The sequence below is a fragment of the Anopheles arabiensis genome, chromosome X, assembly GCF_016920715.1.
Source record: "Anopheles arabiensis isolate DONGOLA chromosome X, AaraD3, whole genome shotgun sequence".
Taxonomy (NCBI): Eukaryota; Metazoa; Arthropoda; class Insecta; order Diptera; family Culicidae; genus Anopheles; species Anopheles arabiensis.
Window position 1 is genome coordinate 19,510,175 of NC_053519.1, and position 26,523 is coordinate 19,536,697.

Genomic DNA, 26,523 nt, shown 5'->3' on the forward strand with positions numbered 1-26,523 from the left:
TAAACCCAGTGTCTATCATATACTTTCATATGTCAGTGTGGTCAACTAGCATGACTTAAGAAGATGCCCGTCGTGAGTTCTACCCTAGAAAGGACCGTCCCTCCATACAAGGACTGACTCTTCAATAAGTCCCGAAAGCCTGTATAGGCCGTTATGTTCACGTAGAACGTTACACCTAGTACCAAAGCTATGGTACCGATCATATCATCTATGGCACTGAGCCACTTCAACAAACTCGATCAAATTTTCGAACGATCGAAGCGATTGTCAAAATAACATAAAAATCAAATGAAACCTCCAGCTTAGGTCATTTTGCCATATTGTACGTATACAGAGTAGGACTCATGTAATAAATTAAAGTAATCATTGTTTCCAGGCAACTGCAACCACCGTTTCTCGTCAATCGAGTTAGGGAATGTAGCTGCCTATTTATGCACTGCATCTTATGATTTTTATGAATGGTAGATCGGAAATTCTTTCATTCATATTCCTGCTGTATTAACAACTAAAATGTAATACGGCCTTTTTGGACCGTTACTTCTGTCATCCCTCCTTTCCAATTTGGATTTCAAGCAAATTTTGCCACCACTCACCAATTAAATAGACTCGCTAACACTATAAAATCAAATCGAAATATTAAAAAATCTACAGGACTAGTTACACTTGACCTAGAAAAGGCATTTGACACAGTATGGCACGATGGACTAATATTCAAATTGATCAGCAACAATTTTCCCCGCAAATTAATTCTTCTCATTAAATCCTTCTTGTCGAATCGATCTGGCTCCGTTCATCTTCATTCTTATCATTCTGAACCCTTTAAACTACTTGCCGGCCTGTTCCAAGGCAGTGTACTGTCCCCAATACTTTTTAATATATTTACAAGTGATATACCTACAATGAAAGGAGTTAAGAAATACGCCTTTGCTGATGATTTTGCTATCAGCTCATCTAGTTCCAATAGCATATTGTGTAGCCTCAACAAAGGTATTCGAACATATGTGACATTCTGTGAGCAGTGGAAACTAAAAATTAACGATGGAAAAACGGAATCTCCCAAATAGTTCACTTATGATAAAAAATAACGAAATTCCTTGGAATAACACCGTAAAATATTTAGGAGTAGTATAAGATAAAAAGCTTACATTTCAAAAACACATGGAAGAAAAATTAGTTAGCGGCACAAATGGGATAAGAATTCTTTACCCATTTTTTAAAAGAAACTCTAAATTGAATTTACGAAACAAACTTCTTATGTACAAATCGTTAGTAAGACCTATAATTTCCTATGCATCACCAATATTGAGAAACAATGCAAAAACACACATAAAGAAAATTCAGATATTTCAAAACAAATCCTTAAAACGAATACTAATCTCCTGCCTTGGTACAGTACAGGATTAGCGAGTTTATAGAAAAAATCAATATTAAATATCGATCTAAATGCATAAATAGTGGCATACATACCCTACAAAACCTCATGTAAAACGATACTTCTATTTGTAAATACTACTTTTTTTTCTCTTTCTCCCTAATTTTAAATCCTAATATGAATGAGTTCCCCTATACTAAATAATAAAATACTAAATTGTAATTCAGGAATAATGTACATCTAAGAAATAAATACAAATGAATGAATTAATGAATGGTCCGTTACTCCTGAATAAAAAAAAAACAACAAAAATATTTCGTGAACAATATTTAAAACAGTGAATAACTACGTTGGAGCCGGTCTCGTAGTACAGTCGTCAACTCGTACGACTTAACAACATGCCCGTCATGGGTTCAATCCCCAAATAGACCGTGCCGCCATACGTAGGATTGACTATCCTGCTATGGGGGGAAATCAATTAGTCACTGAAAGCCAAGCCCACAAGTGGTACAGGCAGGCCTTGACCGACAACGGTTGTTGAGCCAAAGAAGAAGAAGAAGAATAACTACGTTGAATGTTAGTTCAAATAGAACATAAAATCCTTCTTCAATACAAAATGTTATTATGTAAAAACAACATATCACTATCTCAGTTTATGCATGGGATGCATTTACTGTGCACTGTTTAACCGACAACATATGCAAGGCCAACCTAGTACTAGGAAAACTTCTTCAATAACAAAGTTCCACCTTCCGGGTTCGGTTGAAACGCACCAATTTATGCACTATAAAAGCATAAAGTTACGTTCTTCCTATCCATATTTTATCCATGTTTTTGTTTTTACTCTACTACACTAGACAAGATGTATCTACCATTTGCTTCTGTGCATAGAAAGTTACCCATGAAAAGTGCCGCCCATGAGTACCGGGAAGTCTATTGTCGAAAAGCAAACGCTGTAGAGACACAGTTCAACGCAACTGGAAACATGGTTCCGACTGCTCATTAAGGGATACATTCTACCATGGCAGAAACGCTCGGAAACAGTACGGGCGTTGTAAATTACGTTTCCGGGTACTTCTTTGCGTCATTTGCAATTTCAATGAGAAGGCAATAAGTTTCGAAAGAGTAGGAAGCGTGATATGTGTTCATACATTTAAAGTCAAATTATGTTTAATTTAGGCCCGATCGGACAATGATTCAAGAGTGAGGAACGTGCAGGATGGATTTATAGTGACTGAAGTACTGAAGCTGATGATCACACATACGACGCCAAACCACATCAACATAACCCCTATTGCAATTTGCAATCTGGTGCTGCAATAATTAGATAAATAATCACAATCTACCAATCTTTCAATCTTTTAAATGCTGAGGAAATGTTACCAATTGCTACAATTTTCAAGGTAGGCTGAGATAAAATAACAATAACATCTCGATTATGCAAGTGACTAAAAAAAGACAAATGGGCAATTACTATGGTTAGTTTCAATGTCAGAGAATCGATAATGATCCAATGTCCTGTTCCAGACATAACAAACGGAATAGACAATACAGCTGAGAACAAATGTTATGAGCTAGGGGGTCGCAACAGAAGCTCATATCAGAAATTGGGATAAGAAATAAAAATTAACATGACTTACGTAAGTCATGATAGCGCGGTAGCTAGATCAAAATTAATAGAGTCTTTAATAAATTTCAAATGTATTACATTTGTGTTTATCAACGACGAATGAACAACTTATCTAACCTGATCTTATCATTCTGTGATTCTTTAGCAACAATGATATTCATTTAACACATTAAAAATGTTTCACACACAAACGTACTAGATGATAAAATCTATCTTCTCTGTCTGGTTAAGGCACTTGATGACTGCCCACATAACTTTTAACCTAGACTGATACATTACTTACTTACTTACTTACTTACTTACTTACTTTTCCGGCGCTTCAACCACTTTACGGTCTTGGCTTGCCCCGGGAGTGTTCGAATCCGCTCACGGTTTCGCGCCTTCGTCTGTCAATCTGTTATACCCGCCTTAATGGCAGACGCCTCCATGCCGTCGCAGCAGGTTCTTTGAGGTGAAATGATTTCTAAGGCTGTAGAATGACCGGTTGGCACACAGCATCCTTGCGCGCAAATTCAGCTTCTATACTATTGCCGTTGCTGACCTTTGACCCTAGATAGGTGAATTCAGGGGCGACTTCAAAAGTGCGTTCACCTATCTGTACGTGCCTAATTTTGGATTTGTTTTTGGTAGGGGCGATGATGTAGCCACCATAAGTATGGAATTTGCCTTGTTTATCTGCAATCCGTGGTTTTCTGCCGCCCGCTCAACCTTTAGTAGGCTTCTGTTACATAGGAGAGCCGCAGACCAATGATGTCTATATCATCAGCGTACCTGATCCTGATCCTTTTCATGTTTTTACCAAAAAAGACAATTTAATAAAATAAGTGAATGCATATTTGTTTAATTAAAATATTTTCAAAGTGTTAATAAAGTAGTTTCAACTGCTTCAAAACACCAAACAAATAATTGGGTGTTTTCAGTACACTGATGTGCACAAAGGTTATACGTGTAAAAAATTATTCGACCGCATGTCCTCGGCGCGGAACAGTGTGTTCGAGAAATGTGCCGCAGATTCAGCATTGCATCCGATGAATTCAGGTATCATCAACGTTTTCAGGTATCATCAACGTTTTCAAGCATCATACCGCAGTCTTGGCATTGGCTAAGACAGATTCGGGAAGGGGTCCCGTGGTCTTGAGATAAAGTGTGAAACCCTGTAATTTAATTGTAATTAGCCTGATCAGTTTGACCGGCATTCAACACCGTAATACCCTTATAATTGTTGCAGTCCAACCTGTCTCCCATCTTGTATGTGGGGTAAATAATACCAAGATTCCAATCACAAGGCAACGATTCGCTATTCCACACCTCAGTAACAATTTAATGAATCGGGTTTTCCAATCATGCACCAATCCATTCTTGATCAGTTCAGCTGCGATTCCGTCGGTTTCCCTTGTTATTTTTCAGCAGACGGAGAGCTTATTGTCTGCGCCTACGCGCGAGGTCCAAAACAGCCGAAGTCATACAAAATCATGAAAAAGTCTGCGCCCTTTTGTTCCGACGTCCTCGTGAAGTTTACCGAACCGAATAGTTGTGTTCGATAAACATGTGTGCGTATCAGGTAGCAGCATTTGTACTGCTTACCTGCCGTATGCCGCTGTGATACCGAGCGAGACGCATAGACAACGCATCAAAAGGACATGTGTAGCCGTGAGGAAATTTTTCTGTGTCTCTTTTGCCTTGTCCTTGCCTTTAGATCCTGATGAGTGAAGTAAGCATATCTTTTGGGTACGTTCGGGGTATAAGCCCTGTCCCTCTCATGTTAATGGTAAAGATAGAATCGTATGCCATCGGCTCTGCATTCGGGCGTGGGCAGGCCCGTGGACGCCGTCTGTTCGCAGGCACTGTGTCTATCGATGCGATAGAAATGCCTCAAACAGCTGTCTTTCTCGAGGCGGTGGAGTACTAATTGCGGTGAGTCCCGCTCTCCGCTCTCACGCGCTTCCAGTGCTTGCGCAAACACTTGAATTCGCTTGCATCTGCATTCAGCTCCCGACGTACCGATTATACATTGCTGCTGCCTACCTTCCTCCCAACCATAGCACGGACGAAGGAAAAATAAATGCATTACTGGACACCGTCAACAGCATTTGCGACACACTAGGTCCAAACGACAGATTCGTGCTCGTGGGAGACTTTAACCAACCCGCTCTTTTCTGGTCGCCTGCGCAATCGAATCATGAAACCCCTTTTGTGTTTGTTGAACCTCATACTAGTTCAGTTCGTAGCGCCCAATTCGTCGATGGACTGCACCAGAATGCGCTTTACCAACTTAATAACAACACTAAATCTATGGGGCGCATTTTAGACCTTGCATACGGAAATTGGTCAAGTGCAACAACTTCTTCGCTCATACGCGTCAGCGAGCACCCGCTGCTGCCAATAGACTGCTATCACCCACCGCTCGAATTTGATTTGGAAATCACAGCATCGTCTATGAATCACGCTACCACTGTTACGGAAATAAAGCTCAATTACGTACGTGCTGACCTTACTAAACTCAAGAGACTGATCTGCTCCTTCAACCAATCCTTTGAATGCTCAAACTATACATCCATTGACCATGCCATCTCAAGTCGTCATACAGATGGTATCCCAGCCACAATTCTCAAGCGTTGTGCCGTATCGGTAGCTCCTGTTTTAACTAAGATTTTTAACGAATCTCTGCGCACAGGAACCTTTCCATCACTGTGGAAGGTCTCATGACTAACACCCATCTACAAAAAGGGCAGCAAAAACGAAGCAGTGAACTATCGAGGTATTACCTCTTTAGCTGCCTGCGCCAAAGTGTTCGAGCTCCTCATCTATGAACCATTAATAGCATCTGCCGGCAAATACATCAGCACCAACCAACATGGATTCATGCCTAAGAGATCAACTACGACAAATCTGATGCAATTCGTTAGCGGCTGTTATAAGTCCATTGATGATGGCATGCAGGTTGATGCCATTTACACGGACATTAAGGCGGCTTTTGACAGTGTGTCCCACAACATTCTTCTGGCAAAACTTGATAGACTTGGATTATCACCACCCCTGGTAAAGTGGATGAAATCGTATTTATGTGGTCGTTCATATGCAGTTAGAATGGGCTCCCACCAATCTAGATCTATTAGTGCCTCTTCCGGCGTACCCCAGGGCAGCAACCTGGGGCCTCTGTTGTTTCTGCTCTACATAAGCGACTTGTGCACGGCACTCCCGGATAATAGTTGCCTACTCTACGCAGATGATGCTAAAATCTATCGTGAAATCCGTGAGCCCGAGGACCATCTTCAACTTCAAGCCACTTTGACCGAATTTGTCTCCTGGTGCAAGCGTAACGCACTAAGCGTCTGTATCGATAAATGCGCCATAATCTCATTCAGCCGTTCAAGAGCTCCAGCGATGTTTAATTATACGCTTGATGGTCAGAACCTCGAAAGAGTGAACTGTGTAAAGGATCTAGGAGTCCTCCTAGATGCTAAACTCTCCTTCGAAGAACAGATAGACCAAGTAGTCGCTAGTGGCAATCGTCTACTTGGCTTGGTCATAAACATGACGCGCGAGCTTCGTGATCCTATGTGTTTCAAGACACTGTACTGCGCAGTTATCAGACCACTGCTGGAATATGCTAGCATTGTTTGGTGGCCAGCATCTACTCGGGCACTTGCGCGGCTAGAGTCCATCCAACGGAAGGCAACGCGCTTCGCCCTTCGTGATTGGCCGCGTCGTCTCGATTACAGAACTAGGTGTTTGCTGCTTGGGATCCCGCCTCTCGCCGAACGTGTTGAGCACACCAGACTGGCATTTATCACGGAAATCTTAAACGGAATCATCGACAGTCCCGAGCTACTTTCAAGGATTCACCTCTATGTTCCTGCCAGAATACTTCGTCGCCGACCAACGCTGGCAGTCGCTGAAACCCGAACAACATTTGGCTCTCGCAACCCCCTTCTTTGTATGTGCCGTCTTTTAAATTCAGCTGACGATATTAACGAGCCTGGAATGACGATAACGGAACTGACTTCGCTTTTAAGTGTTCGGAATGCGTTCAACAATAACAATATATAAATATTCTGTTCGTTATCTAATGTGTATTGTAAACAAATTTTGACTCGAGAGGGCTTCATAGTCCATCGATTAATAAACTAAACTAAACTAAACTAAACTAAACTAAACTAAACTAAACTAAACTAAACTAAACTAAACTAAACTAAACTAAACTAAACTAAACTAAACTAAACTAAACTAAACTAAACTAAACTAAACTAAACTAAACTAAACTAAACTAAACTAAACTAAACTAAACTAAACTAAACTAAACTAAACTAAACTAAACTAAACTAAACTAAACTAAACTAAACTAAACTAAACTAAACTAAACTAAACTAAACTAAACTAAACTAAACTAAACTAAACTAAACTAAACTAAACTAAACTAAACTAAACTAAACTAAACTAAACTAAACTAAACTAAACTAAACTAAACTAAACTAAACTAAACTAAACTAAACTAAACTAAACTAAACTAAACTAAACTAAACTAAACTAAACTAAACTAAACTAAACTAAACTAAACTAAACTAAACTAAACTAAACTAAACTAAACTAAACTAAACTAAACTAAACTAAACTAAACTAAACTAAACTAAACTAAACTAAACTAAACTAAACTAAACTAAACTAAACTAAACTAAACTAAACTAAACTAAACTAAACTAAACTAAACTAAACTAAACTAAACTAAACTAAACTAAACTAAACTAAACTAAACTAAACTAAACTAAACTAAACTAAACTAAACTAAACTAAACTAAACTAAACTAAACTAAACTAAACTAAACTAAACTAAACTAAACTAAACTAAACTAAACCGTATTATAAAGCCGTATTTTCAACCCAATGATGCTCGTAGTACAGTCGTCAACTCGTACGACTTAACAACATGCCCGTCATGGGTTCAATCCCCAAATAGACCGCGCCGCCATACGTAGGACTGACTATCCTGCTATGGGGGGGGGGGGAAATCAATTAGTCACTGAAAGCCAAGCCCACAAGTGAGTACAGGCAGGCCTTGACCGACATCGGTTGTTGAGCCAAAAGATATAATGCTGATTTATACCGGGCATATTCGGTTGTTCTGTACATCCATTGTGTCAAATAAAATTAAATAAAGTAAAATCATTGTGTGACCTTGAAAGCGAACTAGCCAATGCCAGCTGAAGCAAGATTACGATTGAAACAACGACATCAAGCCATCGTTCTGTATTTATGTTAAAAAATGTTTCCAAAATCACTTCAAACAACTTTCTACTAATGAATTTCTGCTTTTCCGCTTTCCTTTTGACCTTCAGTAAAACTTCACGCGCAAAACCTTCTTAAAATTCACGCGCGAAAAAACCGCAACAATTCTTGAAACCATCGCCCATTTTCTCATTACCGGGGAACTGATTTCATGCACGACTCAACCGACGACTCAATTACAATTTTCCTTCTTACTCAAACCCTCCCCCCTCACCCTCCCCTCCTCTATCAAGTAAATTTTATTTCCGGTACACATTTTCCTTTTTTATGTATATGAACCGTCACTATCCAATGTTCTGGCATAAAAACAGTCAAACTACCTTTTGTGTATGGCTCGAACGGGGAGCGGTGAGAGTGGTGATGGGATATTTTTTAATTCTGCTATCTGTCGAAAAAAAATCCACAAAAATACCATCCATCCTTAATGAAAGGAATCGATTGATTTGTATGAAATTGCTTATTGCCGGATACTTTCCTTTTTTTCTCTTCAATCTGTATTTGCATCTGTCTTTTGTTTCAGCCGTCTGCTTAAGCAGCAACGCACACACAAACACACTTGGACGAGCGTTAAAGTATTGTGCGTGTTGTAAAAGTGTTTTGTGTTGTTGTACACGAATTGAAGTGAGCCTGTAACCAGAGGCGAATTTATCTATCTCGGGGCCCTTAACGGGAGAACAAAATAGGACCCTTAGATTCCTTAAAAATAATATTAAATAAATATCTGTTTACAAATACCAGGTATATAATCATGAATACGTTAAGGATTAATTTTCTTGTGGTATTTTATATTATTTTAATGGTATTTAAAGATAGTTTTCTTGTAACCAGGCTTGCATTTATTTTGTTTGTTTTGCATTTATTTATTTGTTTATTTTTAGATTGTCAACTATCCGTGTTTTCAGTATTGATTTTTTTTCTCAAAATCGTAATCAAATACTAGCCAGTGTTTGAATAAGGAAAGTTTTCCTTAAAAGTATTTCAAAACAAATACGCATTTGGTCATCTTTCTTAGCTAAGAGTATTTTATGTGTAGTTGAATCAAACAATGAAACGATAAACTGTTGTTAATAAGACTCCAGCCCAATTTCAGTTCTGATCCAGTTGGTATACCTTGATAAATTGGACCACTATAAAAAACTGAAGATTTTGTAATTCATTTGTTGTCAAACAATTTAGAGGTGAAAGCAACTGCATATAGTTTGTATGATTGCCTGTTTCTTCTTCTTCTTCTTTGGCTCAACAACCGATGTCGGTCAAGGCCTGCCTGTACTCACTTGTGGGCTTGGCTTTCAGTGACTAATTGATTCCCCCCCCCCCCATAGCAGGATAGTCAGTCCTACGTATGGCGGCGCAGTCTATTTGGGGATTGAACCCATGACGGGCATGTTGTTAAGTCGTACGAGTTGACGACTGTACTACGAGACCGACCGGGATTTCCTGTTTCACAGATACAAAAAATTGCCCGAAATCCAAATGTACGACAATGATTATTCTGTACTTGTGTACTTGTAAACTTATCATACTTGCCATCGAGACCATCGACAAAGCTCTTAGAAAAATTTGACCTGTGTTAAGTTTCTCTAGGTCTTCAAAAATTATCTTCAAAGTTTGTTACATCTTTAGGTAGCTATTAACGTTATAAACATATTCCATACATTTACTTGTAAAAATGTACTTCTTTGAGATAGATTTAGTTTTCTGTTCGTATGTGCATGAATAAAAAAGCAAAAATCAATCGCTTAGAAAAGCGAACAGATCGAGGTTTATGTAGAGGCCCTCTTTAGGTCGGCTCCCCCGCAACTCAGTCCACTTATAGAAAAATCCACCTCTGCCTGTAATTCAAGTGACCGTATTTCCGGTTCTCTGTGTTACAATACGAGTGCTTCCAGGACTGTTATTATGTCTCGCAAATGTGGTCCATGTTGCAATAGCGAGATGTAATGCTAATCCATAGCCCTTCCCTAAGAAGCATACCGAAAGGTGCAAACCATGGGTAAAGGCAAATCTTTCGAACATTCCCCCTCCTTGTAAAACAAAAAAAAACACGCACACACACTATCACAATTCTTATCTGACCATGGCTGCTTCAGGAGCTATTCAAATAGATTCTATCATGCAACATCGCCAAGTTGTCCATCTTGTGCGGCAGTAGACGAGACACCTGCCAACGGTACTATTCGAATGCTGGAAATTTGAGGAGAAGCGTCGCGAATTGTACTCGATGGTTGGAGCAACTGTGAACCAGGCAAACCAGGCAACTGATGCTGAAGAATGCTGAATCGTGGAGGACAGCTGAGAACTTATTTTTTATCTTCAATTAGGCCACTGTGCCCATTGCATTACATAATAATAATAATGCGAATGGTTTTGAGTAAACTTGATCGTTAGTCGCAGGAGGCGCAGCTGACGGGGCTAGCTTAGTAGTGGAGTGCCTGTGCATTAATATACTTACGCGTGAACATTTACGGAACTTTCAAAACATGATTGCGTCTGTGTGTGCCGCTGTACTGCTCCTCTTGCGATGTTATACCGAAAGGTAAGTCTGTGGGTGTGAAAGAGTCAAGGAGAGTTGTTTACTGGGATAGAATCCCATGTTCCCAGGTAAGGGTTCTGGGTTTTTCCCCTGGGTGTCGTACGAAGATTTGTCTCTACTTGAAAAAAAAAGTATATGTATTAATTTATATATATACACACACTCATATACATCCAAATAGTACCTGTGCCTGTAGTTCTCCTTGCTCCTTGCTCTCCTGTTTTGTGCCTCCTTGCGCGCACGTGTGTGTGTGTGTTTATGTGTGTAATTAAAGTTACGCTAAAATTTTCAAATTTTCCAGCGAAGGTACCTATCTTGTAATTTATCGCAACCGACGGTGTATTTGTGTATCTTTGTGTTTGCCGTAAACTATAACGAAGATTACCTTCCAGCTGTTTCCCGATTGCACTGGTGTGGGCCTGAAGGATACGCAGTAAAGGAGCAAGCACGAAGGAGTAAATATAATCTGACCACAGCCGGTGCTTAAGGTTGTGCTACTCAATCGCCCCCAAATAAAGCACAACTGTAGCATCACGATTGTCTGCGGCGTCTTGCCCCATAGGCGAACCTCTAGGGCAGACATGTCAAGCATACGAAAACTTTCAATCCGGCCCGCAAAGAACTTTGGCAGTGATTTGAATGAAACAGAAATATATTGTAGATTATAAGTTAAGAAAAACGGGTGTACTAATGTTTATCCACTGTAGGTTTCAACATTTAGTCTTTACAGTTCCATTAACGATCTGTGAAGTAAGTTACATATTGTTTCTTGTTTGGGAAGGTATCCACGAAGATGGTATGTAGCATGTGTTTAGTAGTTGTTTCTTGGCGGCACCCTAAAGTCGGACTCCCCATATTTTCACCCATTATCTGACTTTGAGGCTTTCCGGGAAGTTCGGAAACCATGTATCGGAATACCATTTTTTTTAATTCATTGATGAGGCTATTCTTTTAGCTATAGTTCTGCAAAAATCAGGCCGATATCTTTAAAAGACTTCACAAAAAACAATAATTTTAAAATGACATGGATTGTATGAGGTGGACTGTAAGTTGGTAGTCTCTTTTCCTTAACAAAATGGCCACATAGCCAGCCAATATTTGCCGATGTAGTGCTAAAATTTTGAATTATCGTTATTAGTCGGTAGCATTTTTTTCACTAAAGTAAAGAATCAGTAAATTTCATGAACTGCTTTGGTTGTAATAATGTTATTTCCATGATTCCTTATTTCTACCCAATGAAATATGTATGATAGACAATCTGTTATTAAAAGCTTTGTTGGGGGCTACGAAAAAATATAGATAAATAGATAGATAGATAGATATAGTCCTAAATGATTTTGCCCGATGGAATAAACGCCCCCCCCCCCTCCCCTTAAGAGCAGCTCGCGAGAATATTTTTAACCCTAATCCGTCCCGCGATCCAAAACAAGTTTGACATCACTGCTATAGGGACTGAAACGAAAAGGGAAGAAACAAAAAAGGGTAACTGTATACCAAGGAAGAATGGTGGAATGAGCTGGGAGGGGCGACAATGTTTACATGCCATTCTCGTTCACGACTCTGTCCGTGTGGATCTAGCCGTGGGAAAAGGTAGCGAATGGCGAATGGAGACGCCGTGGGTACGGTGCGCATTGTGAATGTTTGGCGCGTGGTTGTGGTTTGTTCCCGTTTCTCTTTTGGTGGTCGGTCAATTTTGAAATAGAATTCATACCACCGTGCTACAGTGGAAGTGAGGAAAGGAGGGCTACTGTGAATGGTAGGGAAGAAAGCATGGCCCCGTCCTCGATTCGGCGGGTTGACGAATAAACAATTTTTAACGTCGTGAATGAAATGCCTTCGTTCCGTTACATATAGCCAACACTAGCGACGCTGTTTCCTGACCCACCGCAAACGCAGGACTGAAAGTTGCGCCAGTTAAATTTAGACCCCCTGCTTGGCCAAACACACTGCTGGCCATACACTCCCACGCGACTCTTGCAAACGCGTGCGAGCGCCCAACCAGGATGTTGCGGCACTGTGGAGTTCACCTTTCCCAAAGATAATTGTGTTTCTTATCTACTTTATCTAAAACTCGCTTTTCGCGTGAGCAACTCAACAAAACGGATATTGTATTCTATTTCTAGTTTGAATACATCATTTCGTCTCAGCTTTGCAAGTATGCTCACTTTTGCTACATTTTTACGTGACATTCCGCTGTGCATAGCTTTATGGGTTGCGTTCGTCCGTCACGTTGGGCGTGTATGCGGTCCCAAGGGACCGACTAATCGTTGCGTATACATCGTGACACGCTTCTTTTGGCGAAGGGAGGAAAGATAAGAGAAGGAAAAGGGGTTAGTAACTTCCTCTCTAACTTTAAACCTGTCGTTCCAGCGATGTTTTGCAAACTGTTTAAGGCATCCACGGCAACACGGAGTCTCTAAATTTCACTGGAAACAAAACAAAAATAAACAAAAACGAACAATGGCTGTGTAGGCTGTCTGTCAGTTGCTTTTAGGTGAGTGAGTGTTTGTGTGTATGTGCTGCGAAAGTTTGCCACCTGTCGGAAGGATTAATTTTAATTTGCAAAACTCTCTCCACATCCTGGTGTGGCCCGTATATTAAGTAAAACCTGCCAAAGCACTTGGTGAAAGTGATCACAGCCCAAGATATAAAAGACAAGAGAAAAAAATAGAGAGAGAGAGAGAGAGAGAGAGAGAGAGAGAGAGAGAGAGAGAGAGAGAGAGATAGAGAGATAGAGAGTGAGTAAGAGATAGATATACACAGAGAGTGAGAGAGAAAGAGAATACCAGGGTCCAGAGCAGCCAGGTAAATAACAAGGAAGAGACGAATCATTGTTAAATTGAATTTCCAAGAAAGGGAGCGACAACAAAAGGGTCCTGCGTCTCGATTCCCAAGCTTTTCTCTTCCCCGCCTGTTCTCTTCTTTTGCTGTTCGATTCGACCCCGTCTTCCTCTTAACCCTTTGACTTTGGGGGATTGCAAGAGCTCACCCTGGACCGAATTAGCAGGAGGGGTGCGAAAGCAAAGCAAATCCGAAACCATGCTTCATATGTCAGCCAAGCCGTAAATAATTAATCGCGTAACAAAGTCAACGAGCCGCTGAGCGGATAATAATTGAGCTTCACAGGAAGGACGTCCCGCCGCAACGCAAGAAGTAGGTTGCGGGTAGCTGAAAAGGTGAACTGAACCGCGTAAGCTGATCATTTATTCAATCAGCAGCCTACTGCTGCTTGTGCTGCTGCTGCTGCTGCTATATTACTCGAGAGTTTTTCCCTGGTCGACGTTGAATTGAGGAACAAGATATGAAAGAAAGAAGAAGTGAAGTGAAAGTTGGTGTGAAAAACGAAAATACCAAAGAAAGACATGAAGCCCTCATAGACGAGAATTGTTTGATTAATATTTTTGTGTTTGTCAAATTCTTAAAAGTGTAGCGGGTTTGACGTGATATTCCTAATTACGAGATTAATCATTTTATGCGTGTATTGCCCGTATGGTTTTGTTGAAAAGATATAGCATGAAGTAAATGGTAAATTTAATAGAAATCTATAAACATAAAATAAATTGTCATTTTACTGTTACAGTTGACTGTTTGAAATTGACGGTGATAAAAAATTGAAATTGCTTACACATAGAGAATTAAACAATCATAAATCAAAAACTAAAAATAAGAGTTTGATTGCTTTCAAGAGAATCAATTAATTTAAAATACAAAAAAGCTATACAAAAGTGAAAAAAAAAAACGGTAAAACTCTAATAAATTGAGCAACAAAGGAAAATGATAAATGAATAAACGTATGGAAAATAAGTTCGAATTCGGAAAAGAAGGAAAAAAGGAATAAATATAATTTGCACGTAACAAATCGACGGGAGAGAACCGAAATCATGATAATTCAATTCGATAACGCAAACGAATAGAAAGGGGAAAAGCTGGCTAAAGATTGAACCGCGCAGCGCTGATTCCACGAAAGATTTCAATTTACTCGCTGATTTTATTTAATTTTCTTGTAGCCAGCAGCATCGGCAAATTAACCATAATAACAGCCGTTCCCCTACCCTGCCCAAACCAGCAACCGAACAACAAAGAAACAAAAAAAATAATAAAAGAACAAGACACGCTTCCTTCCGAAACCGTCTATTCCGGGAACGTTTAAACCCTTCTCAAAGAGGCTTGCTCCAGACTCCTCTCCTTCGTCCAGGATTCTGACATTTACCGAGCAGCCCACTGACCTTGGCTCAAGAGCGCACTTTAGAGCGGTCTGACGGACTCGCTCATAAATTGAACGCAGCGCACAGTTATCTGCTTATCCCGTTGATTTGTGCCCCGAACCACCCCTCCCTCTTCCTCGCGCTCATACAAACAAACCCATACCGCCCATCAGTTGGCTTATCGGAGGTTGCTTTCGTATTAGCGCATTAAGTGTGTTGCCTGGATGCCATAGCGCGTTGGAAGTGCTTTTCCGTGTTGGGTGCGAGACCCTTTGAGATGGCCGGCGCTTGTGGCCGCTCACCTTGGCCGCAGGGCACCGTTTGGTTCATAAACGCACGAGCAAGTAAACCCAAATCCTCTTCCGCCTCAATCAGAGCCGTGCGTTAGGTGAGAGCGGGGTTTTTTTTTTAAACATTATTCATCCTGATTTTCACAGCGCTCGGTTTGGATTTTTCCTTTTTCTTTTCCGAGACTGCCTAAAAATGGTCAAATGTCTTTGAACTAGTAGCCCGAGGGAAGATACGGGAGAGGACGAGAATAACAGCAAAGCAAGGAAAAGGATAACTTTCAATGCGTCACCTCGGTGTGGCGCGCGTTGTCGGAACCATTCTTGCTTTCGCCGTACTGCCGTCATCTCATGAAATATGCAACACATGGCCCACACACACGGCGCAGAACACTCGTAGGCAGCAAAATTTGGGAAAGAAAAGCCCGATAAATTGTGACACACATACAAGCGCGCAAAAACGTGATACGGCGAGTGTTAGATTTTCATCGGTTTTTTTTTCCCTGCCGCACGGTGTTTTGCATCCCCTGCCCCCGGTTAGCGAATGTGGGAAGGGCGCAGTAACGGTTTTTCGCACAAGTGTTCGAGACCTGTTGGATGGGGTTTCTTAACCGAAAAAACAAAAACCCTTCAGAAGCAACCCCAAGGAATGTTAATTTTCCTCCCGTCATCTCACTTTTCCACCGTGTCACCATCTTTTCACTCCCTTCGTCTGACTTTCTGCAACGTATCGATGACGGCGCTTGTTTCATCGATAAAGGCTTAACCGAGGCAATCTGGCCGGTGTGTAAGAAGTCCTAGAGGAGCAAAACAGTTGAGCACAACTGCAAAAAAAAAACACCAAACAAAAATAAAACGTGAAAAATGCTAAATCCGTGCAAACGCAAAGCAGCGTTCCAAGTTTTGAATCTCCATTGTTAAAAACTTTGCTTTGCGAAGTTATTTAAGCTATTTTTCAAACTTCCCGGCGTTGGTGACTATTCCTCACAGTGTTGCTTCATGTCCACTTTTGGTTTGCTTGTTCTACACTGCACTGTTGCACTGTTTTCACTTTTAATGAGGATGCCCACTCGCGTGGCGATAATACTCTTTGCGCTAATTAAAACGGCACGGAATCAATGCCTCCTTGTCCAGCGCAGTAATGGCGCCTTGTTGACAGTGCTGGCGCTATAAACAGGAAAATGGAAGCGCAAAGCCAATTGTTTGCATGCTGTGCATGCATCCTAGGCCTTGCTGCGCCATGCCATCTGGTTGTATCGGCTGGTTAACGAGGGTCTGGGCGGATTTTTAAAACACAATTATCTGATGCCCACAAACCCACGGCACCGCAATGTGGTTGGAATAAGGCTGAAAAAAAAAGAAAATTGGTAAGTACCGAGCAAATGCACTCCACATGGATCAGGAAAGTGTGCTGGTAAACAGTGTGTGTGGGTAGTGATTAAACGAGCGCTATTTGTGCCCACAGAAAGAAAACACAAAAAAATATTGTAAATTTTAACAAAAGAAAAAAACACTGAAATTCTCACATACACAATATTGCAAAGCAAACACGATTGAAGTACATGTTGAGATACCAGGCAGGAGTTTAAAAAATAACTGAGGTGAACTGTAAATAACCAAATAGCCCATATACAGGGTTTGCCAAGTCATAAGCAATACGTCACTCCAGTTAAATCCCAACTCAACTTTGTCAATCGTGTTTAATGATCCGATGCGTTGGTTGTGTAGGGCTTGCGCGATACAATTTATTTTATTTAACGTGACAATTGCGATGAGTGAACCGTATTGATTGGCGGTCGAAAGATGAGAGAGCGACAATCGGCGCATCCGATCGCTCGCAAGCTCGAGGACCACGATCGGCGCATCCGATCGCTCCTATTCGTGTCCTATCCTTCGTGTCCTATCCTTCGTATCCTATACTTCGTGTCCTATACTTCGTATTACATCGCTACCTACCTACACTAACTTAATCTTACCACAGTGTGACGCTCGAAAGTGGTGAATTCGGAAAAGCAGCCAGGAGCGCAACACCACCAGTGGTGCCGAACACCACACGATCCCCCTCCAGTGACGTAGTCACGCTTTTATATCTGCCGTCAAACGCTTATTGCGGACTCGGCGGTCTTATTCTTAGCGAAAATGAACATGTTTTTTCGTTACGGGGGACTTTTCCAGCGGCTTGGTTGCCTTAGTATGAGCTTCACACTCAAAAGCGGGTTTGAGTCGATCAATAGAAATTGATTCATTCCTATCCTTCATTTGAATGACAAAAAATTTTCTGAATCTTCGAACAACGGTATATGGACCGTCATAGGGAGCTTGAAGTCCTGTTTTGACCTTATCAACCCTGACAAATACTTGTCTACAATTTTCTAGGGCTTTAGGTATGTAGTTGTTCGTATTATTGTTATCTTTAGGGCTCGATGGCTCTACGGATTTGAATGCTTTCTTTAAATCAACGATTAAGTCAGATGTATCATCATCGATTTCGTCTCTAGATGGTACAAAAACTTCTGCAGGTAATCGGAGACTTTGACCGTAGACCATTTCTGCTGGGCAACCTCTGATTTCATCTTTATAAGAAAGACGAATGCCGAGAAGTATTAATGGTAACCGAACTGTCCATCGTGGTGAGTTCCCACTAGCTTTTAAGGCTTCCTTTAGCCGACGGTGGAAACGTTCCACCATACCGTTGGCTTGTGGATGATAGGCAGTGGTTGCAATATGGTGTGTGCCCAATAGTTTGGTCAACTCCTCGAATAATCTTGAAGTGAATTGTCTTCCTCTATCTGTCGTAATTCTTAACGGACAACCAAACCTAGACACATACTGTTCCACGAAAGTTTTGGCAACAGTAGCCGCAGAGATGTTAGTTAGAGGATAACACTCTGGCCATCTGGTGAAACGATCTACTACTGTTAATAAATATATTTTGTCCTCAGATGGAGGTAAGGGTCCAACAATGTCCATATGAATATGGTCAAACCTTCCCTTTGGAAGTGAAAAAGATTCCAAAGGTGATTTTGTGTGCCTAACTACTTTAGCTCTTTGGCAAGCAGGACATGCGCGAGTCCAATTAGCTACATCTTTATTTATGGCTGGCCAAAAATATCGATCAGTCATCATTTTCCTAGATGCTTTTATGCCAGGATGGGAGGCATTGTGCACACCATCGTATGTTTCCTTACGTAAGGATTTCGGGACGTACAGTCTATTTTTCCCCGTTGAGACCTCAAAATACAATTCTGTGTTGTTTAGCAAAAGCTTATCAAGTTTATAAGCAGAGTTTTTATTTTTTTTATTCTCCAATAATGTTTTCAATTGTTCATCAGTACGTTGACATTCAGAGAAAATTTTGTAATCCAAGTTACTAATTGAATCCGTTTCTGCCACACGCGAGAGAGTATCTGCAACTATGTTGCTGTCTCCTTTGATGTATCGAATGTCGCTTGAGAACTGAGAAATGAAATCTAAATGACGATTTTGTCGAGGTGATTTCTCGGTTTTTGACGTCAGCGCTGTGGTGAGCGGTTTATGGTCAGTATATATAATAAATGACCTGCCTTCTAAAAAATGTCTAAAATGCTTGATGCTCAGCACGATTGCCAATAATTCTCTATCGAACGTAGAGTATCTTTGTTCGGTTGGGGTGATTACTCTAGAGAAGAATGCTAGTGGTTGGCAACTTCCTTCAAAATGCTGTTCCAGCACCGCTCCCACGGCGAAATTAGATGCGTCCGTGGTTAAAGAATAAACTGCATCGGACCTTGGGTGTGACAGTATCGTAGCTTTTGCTAGGTCTGACTTGACCTGAAGGGCCGCTTTGTCGCACTCCTCCGACCAGTCGAATGTCTTTAATTTCTGCTTGGTGTGCTGTGCTATCAACTTGTACAAGGGTCTCAACGTATTTGAAACGCTCGGTAAGAAACGGTGATAATAGTTGACCATTCCCACAAATCGCTGTAGTTGTTTAACCGATTTTGGCGTTGGGAATGTTTTTATCGCTTCTACCTTATCCGCGCATGGGATAATTCCATTAGCTGAAATTGTGTGGCTTAAGAAATTAATGGTAGATACACCTAGCACACACTTGGACGGTTTAATTTTTAAATCGTATTCTGCCAGCCGATTGAACACTATGCGCAAGTGCTCAAGGTGCGTTTCCTTCGTCGAACTGGCAATTAGAATATCGTCAATGTAGACGAATACGAAACTGAGGTCATTGAATAAACTGTTCATGAACCTCTGGAATGTTTGACCGGCATTTTTTAAACCAAAAGGCATTCGTAAAAATTCGAACATGCCGAAAGGGGTAGTAATGGCCGTCTTATGTATGTCCTCTTCTGCTACTGGGATCATATGATATGCTCGTACTATGTCAAGCTTTGAAAAAAAATTGCAACCCTGCAGTTGCATGGTAAAGTCCTGGATGTGAGGGATAGGATACCGATCTGGTGTCGTAATGGCATTAAGCCTTCGGTAATCCCCACATGGTCTCCAGTCATTGTCACCCTTCGGCACCATATGCAAGGGTGATGACCCTGGTGATGATGATGGGCGACAAATTCCCAAATTTACCATTTGCTGAAATTCCACATGCGCGATTTTTCGCTTTTGCGGGTCAAGGCGACGTGGCTTCGCAAAAGGCAAAGGGCCTTTGGTTTCAATATAATGAAACACATTATGACATACTGGCTTTCTGTAGTCCGGTGGTTCTACCAAAGATGGAAACTGGTGTAGAACTCGTCCGAAGTCTCCTGCTTCAAGTACAAAATGTTTAGGGGAAGGAGTATCCACAAGTGCCAATGATCCTATGATCGCTAAATTAGTGGTCGAATCAATTAGCTTACGCCCTTTGATATCCACTAGTATTCCGGTTTTGTATAAAAAATCCGCTCCTATTATAGGACGATTTACGGATGCTATGATAAAAATATGGGTAAAAACTCTTTTGAAACCTAAACTTACTTGAATCAGCTTTGTGCCATACGTCACTATGGTACTTCCGTTGGCTGCTTGCAAAACTAAGTCTGTAGGTTTATAAGCTTTACCAGCTAAATGAAATGGAATGACGGATACATCAGCCCCTGTGTCCACTAAAAAGGTAAATGATGTCATCATATCATTTACGAACAAACGAGGAGAAGTACTATATGCTCTAGGGAGATCCGCCAACTCCCGTGAGCTTCTTAGTTTTTTTCTTCCTCTGAGTGTTTGACTCGTGTTGTGGAAAAATTACAGGGCTTAACACACTTGGTTGCTCCGTTACCGTATCTGTAATGATACTTGCACCCAGCTGTAAAATAAGCACCCGCAACAAGCTCAGGAAAGGATTTACTATAATTGAAATAATATATATACAGCCTATTTAAACCAAATTGATTGATTAACTAAGGGATTGAAAGAAGTTGGACGATGTAGATCGTCCGACACACCAACTGACACCAACAATAGATAAAGTTGTGTTTGGATTGAATATGTGAAATTTCACAGAGCATTTTATTTAATGCGGGTTCGCTCGGCATATTCCATACCTTTAGGCGGATATTTTCTTGAATCAGTTATAACAATAAAACCATCGCACGACGAAATTAATTGATCAATCTGTCGGTAAGCGCTGAAAGACCCACCCCTGTAACCGTGAAGCGAACCACCATGAATAGATAACGGTTCGCTTTCGCTGCTAGGCGATAATGCTGGTGCAAATTGGATTATGGCCAGAACCCCAGCGCTGGTTCATCAAATTACATGCCAACCTTTCTGATCGTTACTGCCACCCGCTCACACATCGGCACACAATCGCAGGTAGTTATACCAGTTGATTATGCGCTGCAGAAAGAACATGCACACCAGCCGCTAACCGATTTTCGTACATCCCTTTGCGCGTGGACACTTTCTGCTGTTCATTGTTCGCAGGTGTGTGTGTGCGTATGGTTTTTTTTTCGTCTCATTGTTGTCCCCCCGTTCTCTGTGCAAGTGAATCCATTTATTTTTATGCTCCCTTGGCGGGATGCACGATGCCGGCAGGCTTCAATTTTCCCGCGTGCGGTTAATCATTCAGCACACCGAGTTCCCCGAGTACTCGCCACGGTCACATAAGCCATCAGCGTCATCATCATCATCGTCACATCAAGCGCTCACAGTGTACCCGGCAGGGTGGAAAAGGGGTGGAGAGGAGGAAGTTTCCGTCACACCACTCACCCAAAAACCCTCCCGCTCCCACCCACCCCTGAAGCCGTTCCACTTTCTTTTTACTTCCCAGCTCTCAGCCGAAGGGTCCCAGAGTGGTTTTGGGCCTTAAGGCTATGGGTAATTGGCATACCTTACACTGCGAGCGCGGTTGGTTGATGGGGATGAGGAGCGGGGGAGGGGTCTTGCGACGCGTGGAAGCGTGCGAAAATTATGTTCTATTTATACACAATAATCGTAAAAAAGCACAAAAAAGACGAGTATCGTTCCGCACAAATCCAATCCGATCCGGGCTTTGCAGCGGGCCCGTCCCCGTCCGTTACGTTCGGAAGGGGGGCAAGGAGGGAAGGGAGGGGACGGGGGCTGAAGGTCGTAATACGCGGCTAGCGTCTGAAGAAACTCATCAAACGCACAACACACGGTGCGACTATCCACCTTTAGTGTGTCATTGCCTCGTCGGGACCGTTGTGCGTACCTTTACATTTTGCTTTGCGTTTGTGTCTCGCTCTCTTTATTGCAAACACCCCAAGGTAGCTCATCCTCCACTTCGTCTAAGCTATTTGAGGGGGGAGAAGGGTGTAGAGTGTAAGACGCTAGTTTTGCAACGAGCAGCAGCAAAGGGCCTGTCAGTCGCGTCAGCACCATCGATTTCTGGGGGAAAGGATTTTGTTTTTTTGTTTTGTGTTGCTTCTCTGTTCCGTTCTTGGTTGCTGTTACTTTGCTACCGAGAGGAGCCAATCAAGCCGAAACCCAGTCGGAAGCGATGGCACAGATTAGTGTGCCGTAAAGTTTTCGCCCATTTCGAGTTCCGTCAGCTGGTGCCCTGCCGTCGGGGTGGGTTTTTAATGGATGTGTACGCGGAAAAGGCACCGCAATTGCTGGCGGGAGCCGCGGGAGCTGAGGAAATTCGCGCCAGATCGGAGCGTACATTTCTTAATTTCATTTCGCGCTTCGCAGCTCGCCGAAACGTTGCCGCCGGGTACTGGGGACGAAACGGAACTTCATTGGTTGGCGACGACGAGCGCAAGTTTCGTCAAATGATAGCCCCCTTCGAGCAGATAATGAAGTCACGCAGGCTGGCCTACTCATTCCGAATGTCGAACCCCCGACCCGGTATGTCAGGATGGGTTGCGTTGAGGGTCGCTGCTGACATCGATTACCAATGTTGTGTATCGCTGAGTCAGTACAGGCAGCCAGTGTGAGTAACCTTCGCACTACGGGGATCACGGGCAGAACGTCGGACAGGGTACAGGAAGAGTCAATGGGACTGACCACCGAAGTTGGTCGGGTTTTGCAAGAGACAGGACCTAGATTAAGATGGATGTTTTAGAATGCAGTGAAAAAAAGTGTAATATCCACTCCGGTGATCCCTGACGACAGCGGAACATGAATTTCAGGCATAGCCTCTACTTCTAGTTATTCTCCCGCATCCACAACTTCCGACAGGTGGAAATTGTTTACCCGTTAACCAATCAGAAAAGATTGCAGCGTGGAACAAGACGAAGCAATCCTACGCCGGGGAAATTCTCGAAATTCATTCGGATCAGGCGAAATCAGGGAACAGCGGGACACAACAACAAATCTTAATTTGTTTCAATGGAAAATAAAATGTAATTATTTGCCACCCTGGCAGTGGGTGAACGTATGCAACAATTCTGCCGCTTGCCGCGCACGCTAGACAAATGTGTCACAAATGGTGTTACGCGATAATATTACTCTGCGGTCGGTCGGTTGGAGCGAACCAAGCTGGAGGCAATGCTATTTATTGCCATTAGACATGCACGCACCAAGTACGGCGTAAGACATCGTGATTTTTCGGTATACATTTACAGCGAAAAAAATAAACCTTTCGCCACGCTTGCCCCGATGTGGGCCGATTCACAACCGGAGAAAACACACAAACCAGTTGAACAAACCCGCAGCAGTGGTGGTGTGCTCTGGGCCACCAAAGTCTCAGATTTATAGGAATTTTTCCCCGTGCAAATCTATATTTATCTGCACACGCTCTCTCCCACACGCGCACGTTTGCTGCTGGCACGGTTACTTGCCAGCTTCCCGATCACTTCTACCCGCTCCGCACCGTCGGTTAAGATTATTGTTTTGGCATGAAACGGGTGCGCCTTGCGATTATACATTCGCGGGGTAAATATTTCATCGGAAACGACACGTAACGCGACAAATGGCGTATTATTGGTGCCGAAGAAAAATAAACAGAATTTTGAATAAGGAAGAAAAAACAATCTGAGAAAAGTATCTTTCTAAACCAACTAGAACGGTGAAGGAAACACGACCAGGCAGAACCGCCTACGGACTTACTAGGTTGCTAGGTTTGGTACAATGGTTTTCCCCTGCGCACAACTTTACCTGAACTTCCCTCGGTTACGTAACACGAATATTGAATACTTTTTGCACCACCTCTATTGAATAAACGCACCGGTCAGCACACCTGCAACTGCGTACATTTTTGTTTAAGCATAGCTTTATCCTATACATCGCAAGCGTTACGTCATTGATGGATGTCCCCTTTGGCGACTGAGTACAGTAAAGATGAAAAAGCAAACAACACTGCGTCCCAAACAATGGAAATGATTTTTTTTCGACTCCCTTTCCCCTTCCTACCCACCCGTGCGTTGACAATGCGAACTGTCGCACATAAAGAACAATTTTGTCACCAATTGTCAGTATAATGCTGTTACCGGTTACGCTGTCAAAAATTAAAACTAATAGGTAAACCTGCTAACGGATGAGGGAGAGAAAAATAAGATTATAATTGGTTTTGCCCGAGTATTACATGCTTTGGTTTGTTGTTGGCCGTGCCACGAAATGGGAAGAAAAACAGCGTGCCGTCGGATGTCATCCTGTTGACACACGATGCTAAAATGTTTGTCTCGGATAGCTGTGACAGGTGGACGTAACACGCGCACCTCGCGGAGGTGTGAGGGACGGGCAAACAAAAGCAGGAGGAAAAATGGGCAAACTTCTCGGCGTTGTCTAAAACACCGCCACTTGTGTGAGTGTGTGCGTGTATTGCAGCCAGGTTCCACTATGAACGGGCGGTTACTATCACTTTTCTGTGACAGCTTTCGTTTACAATACAATTCACACGTAACATCAAAGCAAGAAAGGCACACTCAAGCACATACCGCGCATTCAATGGTATCGTCTTCGGGCGCCTGTAGTCATGGCGATGATCTGAACCTAAGGCACTTACTGTGTACAAGGGATATTAAAGCAAAGCCCACCAAAAAAACAGATACTGTCGCAGTAAGGTGGCAAAGCTGAGCATTTACCGCTCTGTAAATAGTATTAGCGAGCCCCACACGGTCTGGAAAAGGGTAGTAAGGCTGACACACCACAAGCAGCAAACCAGAAAAACAGAAACTGTTCTATTCTGCAATGAAAAGATCAACGTGGAAAAGCAATACGCGGCATTCCACCCGCTCAAAATAATGACAGAAATGGTGGGGGAAAGGGTACTGGGTAGAAAACATCGTAATGAAACGATAATGTCGCTAGTCACAGATTCCATGTTTTTCATTCCCGGCCGGCACGCTGATGAATATTAACGATTAATGAAAGGGAAAACGCCAGGGAGTTTTTAGACTGAAGAAGGTGAGGGTGCTTAGGGGTATCGGGTAGCTCAAGGGTAAAAAGAAATAAATGTGCCATTCCTCTCACCCGCTGGAGCGCTTCATAACCGACCAATCGAACACACCGGCGCCCCCACGAGTCGCTCGCCGTAACCCATGCGACGCGACGAGAAAATTTCACTTAATGCTTTCTGGCAGCATTTCAGACCCTGGCAAGGGGGGGGGGGGGGTGAGGGGCAGTTTGACAACTGGCCGCAACTGGAGGGGGGGAAAGCCCGGTTTTTCATGAATTTATTTATTATCTGCACGATTTTCTTTTCCGTATCTGGTGGTGCGGCAGGCATGGTTTAGACATTTTACTTCACCTCCAAAATATGTCGATTAAATGGAGATTGTTTCGTGCCAAGAAGAGGAGCATGGGAGTGGGGGAAATGAAGGGAATGCGAAAACGTTGCATAATATAGAAGATGCTAAAAGTAGTCCAGATGTGCCGATAAGCGTGTTGTGCCGAGTGCCCGAGGGTTTTACTATGACTACGTGCGAATACGAACCATTACCCCCGCCATTCCCCTGGTTAACAGATATTTATTCCTTCTTTTGCAGATTTTATTTTCTCTTTTGCCAGCGTATATTTAGTACCCAGCGCGGGCTAATAGCTACCTTTAAAATGCTTACTTTTCTTCCATCCCTTGCTGAAGTTCCGAATTTCACCAGAGCATCTGCCTTTTCATCGTGTGTCATGTGTGCAATTCCGTGCCGTGACCAGGATTTGCCGATAGTAATACATTTTAAAGACTCTTCAACTACGTGTCTGTGACTTAGATTGCCCAGCCTCAGACGCATTGTTCCTTGTGCTTATTCGGTCAATGAAATCACCCAGCATTCATTTTGATAAACTGGCCAATTTCCTTCCCAGCTCGCCAGTGTTAGATAAAAGGGAATTTATCGCTGAAGGATTTGAGTGCCTTAATCCACCACCTCTCCCTTGCCCTCTCGCTCTCTTCTTATCTCTCTCTCTCTCTCTCTCTCTTTCTTTCTCTCTCTCTCTCTCTCGCACTCTCTGTCTATGTCTATCTCTCTCTTTTTTCTCTCACACACACTCTCGCTCTTTGTGCCTTGAATTGGGCATATTTATTGCTGTTAAATTCATCGAAAATGCGTAAAGACCGGCCTAATCAACGAGCGATTCCGTGTGGGCATAAACAAATCCCCTGTTTTCCCCCCGCCCCTCCTCAAACAAGGCAAAACAGGAAGCAAATATTACAGGTTTGCATCTTGCAAGCCCAAGCGCGCGCGTATAAAACTCGAGAGCGGTTGGGGATGGGCTAAATTGGCAATGAAGATACCCATCACCCGAAGCCCGAAATCCATCCAAACATCCATTTTGCGCTCCAGATAGGCTCAAGAGCGCCTCTAAAATGCGCATTTCCCTGT

At 42.3% G+C, this 26,523-nt stretch overlaps 1 protein-coding gene across 4 annotated transcripts in view; it reads right to left on the reverse strand.

Moving 5' to 3' along the window:
• The window catches only part of LOC120906255, a 29,393-nt gene extending 11,596 nt beyond the window's left edge, over positions 1-17,797 (reverse strand). Inside the window, exons 1-3 of one of the 4 annotated variants that reach the window (XM_040317795.1) lie at positions 11,003-12,167; positions 10,738-10,933; positions 3,310-3,785 (exon numbers count right to left, since the gene is read on the reverse strand). The gene's annotated coding sequence lies outside the window, so the exon portion shown is untranslated. Of the gene's footprint in view, positions 1-3,305; positions 3,786-9,718; positions 10,934-11,002; positions 16,658-16,840 lie in introns of those variants that run through there. The other 3 variants (XM_040317794.1, XR_005740064.1, XM_040317793.1) reach the window with 3 other exon arrangements.
• Between the last annotated feature and the right edge of the window lie 8,726 nt (positions 17,798-26,523).